Raw genomic sequence first — 7,180 nt, 5'->3', positions numbered from 1 at the left:
GAGAGAGAGAGAGAGAGAGAGAGAGAGAGAGAGAGAAGGGAAATCACTGAGTTTGGTGATATTCTTATTTCACAATTTTAATTATTTATCAAATCTCTGCAGGAAACCAGTTTAAGCCCCAGTAACCTGCCCCCACAGCCTCAATAAGTCTTTCTAAAGCACTTTCCTGCTGCCCCCACCCCACCCCAAGCAGAATTCTTCTTCCTCCTCCTTACTGTCAGTTTTATTTGCTAATTGCTTAGAGAACTTCCATATTTATAGGTTTCTATCACCTCAGTCACCCTGGAGTGTTCTTTTCTTTTTTTTTTTTTTCCAGGCTGTAATATCCAAAATGTTTTGTATCTAATGAGTACTCAACTAAGGCTTATCTAGTTGAAGGTCATTTGCTACTTCAACAACTAAACCTCAGCGCCCCTAGCATTAAAGGGATTCATGTGATAAAAGCTTCAGTGTTTCTGAAAAGGAATACATATATAATGATATTCACAACTCCTTTGCTGAAAAGGTAGAACTATTTCATATGCTTCTGTTTCTTGTTAATCTCCCATTGGACACCTCATTTCTATTTGCTGAATTTCCAAAGGTAAGAGAAGCCCAAGCTGTTGAGAAACTGCAGGGAGCAAGAGTGATACAGCCAGCTGCCAGCACAGAAAGCAAACCCATTCCAGGTGGAGAACAACCAAAAAATCTTTATCATCCTGTGACCTGTGTCAAGTGTGTTGAAAGCCTGCCAAAAGCACCTGGTTTCCAATGAAGCATTGTAGAATAGGTTAAGCTGTGTTTCACTGATGAAAGGTGAAGAAATGTGGTTGGTAGTTTAGAGATGTTTTAAACCATTCTTTTTCTCTGTCTTACCTCCTATGAATTACAGGTTGAATACCCCAGATTAGGGATGCAGTGTATAAAGCACGATAGGATATTAGAGTGAATGACTCATAAGATAACTTCTGCGTCCATGATTTTATAAGACCATGACTGGAAAGGTTATGGTTTGAATTTTCCTGAACTAGTGCACTTTTACAACCAGGCTTAAGGGCCTAACTATAAGTCTGTATAGTTAAAAAGCATATAGTTAGAAAAAAATTGTTATAAAGGGAAATTTGATATTTCTATTGAAAGTGTAAACTGGTTTTTTTTTTGGGTTTTTTTGCCATTATCCCAGTAACTCTACTAAATATTTATTCTTGGGAAATAAGATTATGTGCTAAGATTTAACTGTAAGATGATTCTTTGCAGAGTTGTTTATAATAGTGGAAGATTCACAGAAAAGAAAAACAAATTCAAATGTCTAAGAGAAGAATAATTATCAATCTAAAGAATGGAATGCTAGGTAAAATATCAAGCCATTGTTATAAATTAATAGATAAATATTATCATGGTTAATGGTTATGATTTTAATTGAAAAGTTTCAAATGTATAAATGATACATAGGATATTAAAAACTGAAATCTAGAGGCAACAGATCTGATTTAAAGCTAGGCATTTGGACCAGCCAAATAGCTCAGTGGATTAAAGCGCTTGCAAAAAGGCGCAGGGGCCACAAGGGCGGGGGATTCGACCTGGGCCTACCATGCTGGCCCTACCCCATGAGCGCACTGAGATGACAATTAATACTGGGCATGGTGGAGCACATCTGTAATCCCAGCACTTGGGAGGTTGTAAACAGGAGAATCAGTATGAGTCCAATCTAGTAGTGAGACCCTGAACACCCTATAGACCCTTCCCTAAAATACAGGAAAAAAAAATGCCAGGCATTTCTATTTCCTGTCTGTCTATATGTTTTTGGACCTGAACCTCCAGTTTCTCAGTGATAAAATTGACATTATTTACCTCCTAATGTTTTTCTGCTTTAAATGAAATAGTATTTGTATATATGTGCTGCCGAAGCAAACACTGAAATAGTATTTGTCAACCATTTATTACAGTGCATGATACATAGTAAAACCTGAGTATGTTTTGCTTTGGTAATCATTGAATTTATAGAAGGTGTAAACTACAATATATTTTAATATATGTCAGTATAACATAAAGTCCAATATTAACAGTGGTTAACTCTCTTATTACTGAAATGTTGAGGAACTTCAAAATTTTTTATGTTAATCATAGCATAGAAATCACATAGTGAAAAGCATAGAATGTCTTTTTAACTTGGTTACTTTTAAAATGTTTTGTTTTAATTCCTGTTGACATTGAAAGGCCCTACGCTTAGTGGCTCTCTGCTTAGTTGAGACCTCATCAGGTCATCAGTAGGACTTGCTGAGTGTTGGTGGCATCCATGCTATAAAAAGGATAAATGACAGGCCATAGAGTTTGTCACCTCTGATATAAACTTAGATTTGTTTTGTAGCAACCAGCAGTGAAGTCCAGCTCAGCAAATACTGTGTTTAATATCAAGAACTGATTGGTTGCTACCTTTGCTTTGTCTTGACAGCCAATAAGAGAGAGAGAGAGAGAGAGAGAGAGAGAGAGAGAGAGAGAGAGAGAGAGAGAGAGAGAGAGAGAGAGAGAGGAAAGAGGCATTAAAAGCTATATTTATATCTTTTGATTAGTGCACTGGAGAAAGAGGCCTACCAAGCTGTCCTAAGTCCATTGACCTTCACATCTACACTGCTGGCTACTCTAGATCAGAGAGGAGCTTGTAAAAATTGACAATGTATATTGCAGACATGGAAAAAATACATATTGGAAAGTGTGGTTTATTAGTGTTTTCTGTTTAACTTTCTTTAGAAATAAAATATTACTTAGAACTGTACCACACATTTCCCAAAAGGCTCATGCCCACCTTTGGCGAGCTGGCTGGAAGTTGGTCCTGGTTTAAACAGGAAGGCCAGGGACCCTATTTTCTCTCTAGGACCCTCATAGTTTTCCCCACTGTATGGTAGTTGGTTTTTTTTTTTTTTTTGAGTTTTATCAACTTTTTTTTAAAAAAGGTTTCACTTGTGATCCATTTGTTAGAGAACTACTCAGTTAGGAAGCAGTGAAACATACTTACTTACAGTCCCATACCAATGTAATAATATTGCAATGGCCAAAATGCCAATATCCATAATGGCTCTGCTATAGAGTAGAACATGCACATCTGTGACTCCACTCCACCCAAAGGATCTATGAAGCTCCAGTGAAGTTTTCTGCCCAGGAAGCCTGTCACTTTCACAACTATGTCCCTACAGGGCCGGGGTAGTTGGGTTTTAAAAAGAGCATTGGTAGCAACAAAATCTTCTCTGGATAATGAAAGATTTAACAGTGACAGAGTTGCCTAGTTTGGTTGTTCTTCATGCAGTGTTATACATTTTAATCTAAAACCGACCAAGTAAACTGAACTAGTGAACTACCTAGTCATGAGAATTTCTTAGGCAAATGGATCCATTTTTCCACTACATATGGAGGTATTTTCATCAAGAATTGGCAAACTAGACAATTAAATTAACAAAAATTATTCCAAATTTGATCATTACTCCATGCAGTGACAATGGAATTCCCTACCATTATTTTTTGTTATTTATTTATTTATTTTTGATACAGGATCTCACTAGGCAGTTCAGGCTGGGATTGGAGTCTCTACATAGCCCCAGCTGGTCTCAAACTCATAGCAATTCTCCTGCCTCACTCTCCCAAGTGTGGGGATTATAGACATGTACCACCAGACCTGGGTGTTTATTATGGCTATTTTTAAAGGCCTCTAGAATTGAGCTCTCTTTCCAATCCTATCTCATAATTTCCTATAGTTTTGCATCAGTAGACTTATGTCCCCTCAACACTTAGACCAGAGTCATGCGTGGAGCCTGTGCTTGATACAAGCTTATTGAAAAGATGAATAATTCAGGGCCCCTTGCTTTGCAAACTCAATCACTCTATCGCCAAAATGGCAAAACTGCTTGTGAGCTACTCCACAGGGGAGCTAATTAATTCTCTGAAACTGGAAAATATTTTGAAGTTCCACAGTACTTTAGAAGCACTGAAGAGCATTAATATATGCAATAAAGACATTATTATTACTTCCCTGACACATAAATGATGAATAATCCCCTTTTAATGCATTTGTTGTGAATATACTGGACAAATTTTCAGAAAGTAATATATTGTTCCCTCATTTCTATTAATGGACACTTTGTGTGGACTGAATAAGACATGGCCTCCTCTACCTCTATATTTTTCATTTCACCAGCTTTCAGAGTTGCTTTTGATACCTGCTAGCCAGAAAGGTAACCACAATAGGAGTCTGTGTTTTAGTAGCAAGTATGGGTAGCTATGGGACCTATGAATGCTCCAGAAATATAGTTACTATAGTAGTAAACCTGGATGATCAAATAGAAAACTCTAATGGAGAATTCTTTTCCAAAGCTGGAACTCTCCTACCTTTCCTGGGAATTATGTACAAGAGAACTGGGAAGATTGGGTTAACCTCCCTAGTGGGCAAAGCTGCACAGTATAAATCACAGGAGATGCACACAGGTGCTACCCCAAAGAGAACCCACACTGTAGTGTGAGGGGCACAGCTGCTCCAGGAAGATGACACTAGCCAGTCCCTGGAGGATCAGCATCCCTGGCTTCAGCACACCTGATTTTCTCACAGCTTTTTATTATCCTCTCTTTTATTTAAATTCATCTTTTCCCAAATAGTTCAAATTTGGTTTCTGTCACTTGGTACCAAAAGAATTGCATCTAATGCAACACTGAAGAAAGATTTGAGAAATGCCTCCCAGAAAAGCCTGATTGAAGGCTGAAGAGAGAATGCATGAGGATGTTTTGTTATGAAGCCTACATCTTTTGAAGTTAAAATCCGGGCAAATAACAGAAATTGAAGTTTATTTTCCTAGACAATAAAAATAGGACCATAAATGTGAAAAGTGAATCCCAGTGTCTACAATTTACTGAAATACATGTTTCATGAGGGCAGAGATAGGATGGCTCTTTTTCCACTGTACTTGAGCAACTAGAAGGGAAGTCTGCACAGGGTAGGAGTTTAATCTGTATTTATGTAGTGAGTTTTGAATTTATTTATGCACTGCTTTTACTCTTGCTAGTAGCATAAAATATTATGTTTTGAACCCTCATGATAAAGCAACCTCTATACTGAAGTGCCATTAAAATCTCATTTACCTTTTCACCAGACCTTAGAATATGGTCTGGGAGCAACAATTGAAAGAGAGGATTTGCTTCTATGGATTAAACAGTTGCTGAAGGGCATATCAACGCTATGTGTTGATATTGGTCTCTAAAATGTGTGTCCGCTTCCATAATATAATCATATGCTTTATATTTCCCCACAAGGCAGAAATCTCCTCTGTGTAGTAAACTGAAAAGGTGGTAGAATTCAACTTGTATTTTGATTACCATGTAATTCTATCTTAAACTATCAAGGATTTAATGAACACAGAATTAGTCTACATATTGTAGATGAGAGAAGAAGCCCATGGAGCTGCCTTCAGTGAACGCCAGGCAATCTACTTGAAAAGTATGGAGGCTCACACTTCTTCCTCCTCAGTTTTCATTAGGAGACTTCATAACACTCCAGTCCCTTGCAGTATTAGGACTTCATGAAAACCTCTTGAATATCCATTCTCAACCCCATGGTTTCCAACCACATGGACCTACAAATGGCTGAAACCTTGAAGAACACACTGGAAATGCTGGAGAGAGTTACTGATGGATAACCCTCCCACCCACCCACTGTAGGCATGACTCAGAAGTAGGTTCTAACTTGCCTCTTAGATGGAATCAGAATTGTTAAACCTTATTTATCCACAAAACTAACTTGCATAAAAGTAAACCTTTCATTAACTTTCTTTCTTCCAAATCTCGCTCCTGTGAACTTCTTCATAACTTGCCAAAGTAAGTCCTAAGTTCTTGCTCTGGGTCCCTGAAAAGGTCACCTGGATTACCCAACTGAAGAGTAAAGAAGGGATAGGATTACCCAACTGATAAATTTAAAAGAAGAAGCTGAGTATTATTCATTACATTCCTCTCATTTGAAAATAGCAAGTTTATATGATGTATAAACTTACACTACACCCTGCCATGTATCAGGCTTGTCTTCTTGGAAAGATATTAGTGACTGAGCAGACAAGTTGTATTAATTCAGTAGAGATACACTGGAATATTTGCATGTGCTTAGAGGTCTAAAATCATGTTTGCCAGTAAGTTTTATAAGCAACTTGGACAATTTGAAATTAGATCCCTAGGAATCACAATGCCCAAAAGTTGGAAACACCCCAAATATCTATCAACTAACATATGGACAAAATATGTTATAACCATGGAGTATAATACTATTTAGCTACACAAAGGGCTGAAGTGAATTTAGTTTTTCAAAGTAACTGTTGGAAAGAAATTATAATGTTCTCAACTCAAAAAAATCATAAATGTTTGCTGTGAGACATTATTTACTTTGATGTAGCCACTACATATTACACACATGTATTGAAATATGCTGTTACCCAATTGTTACACATTAATATGCATAATTACTATTCATCAATTAAAATAGAAATATATTTTAAAACATAAGTATCAGCACATACTACAGCATGGGTAAACCTTGAAAGCATGGTGGTTGATGAAAGAAGTCTGTTTTGGAAGACTGTATATTATGTTTCTTTCAATGTGAAACAAATACAACAGGAAAATCTGCAGAGAAAAAAGTAAATTAGTGATTGCTTGAATCAGGGGCATGGGCTTTTGGAGGTGGGGGGAAGGAGGTTATAACTAAAATGTATGGGGTTTCCTTTTGAGGTGAGGAAAATGTTCTAAAATCATCTGGAATGATGGCTTCCAATGTCTGCGAAGATCCTAAAAGCCACTGAATTGCATACTTTAGATGAATTCTATAATATGCAAATGATAACTCAATAAAAGTCATAAGGTTGAGCTACATGATGACACAATGCTAACATTAAGGAGAGATGGGTGAGAAATGTGAAAACTTCATATTATTTTTGTAGTTCTGTCTTCCTGTCATTTTCTAACTAAAGTAGGGGCCTGAATGTACAAGGCAGGGATTCCTTTGTGTCTGAGACTCCATGTCTTCTTAATATATTGATTATCCTGTTTGTCTTCTTTCCAGTTTTCATATACGAGGTTTGACCTAACGTGGTGCTGTAGTGCTAGTGGTGAGACTAATAGTTCTATTATTAACATCTAGCAGACATAATAATCCAACTGAATTTGCAGTAACATGAAG

This window comes from Octodon degus, unplaced genomic scaffold, assembly GCF_000260255.1.
Source record: "Octodon degus isolate 3935 unplaced genomic scaffold, OctDeg1.0 scaffold00059, whole genome shotgun sequence".
NCBI classification, from domain to species: Eukaryota; Metazoa; Chordata; class Mammalia; order Rodentia; family Octodontidae; genus Octodon; species Octodon degus.
Note: the sequence above shows the minus strand (reverse complement) of the source record.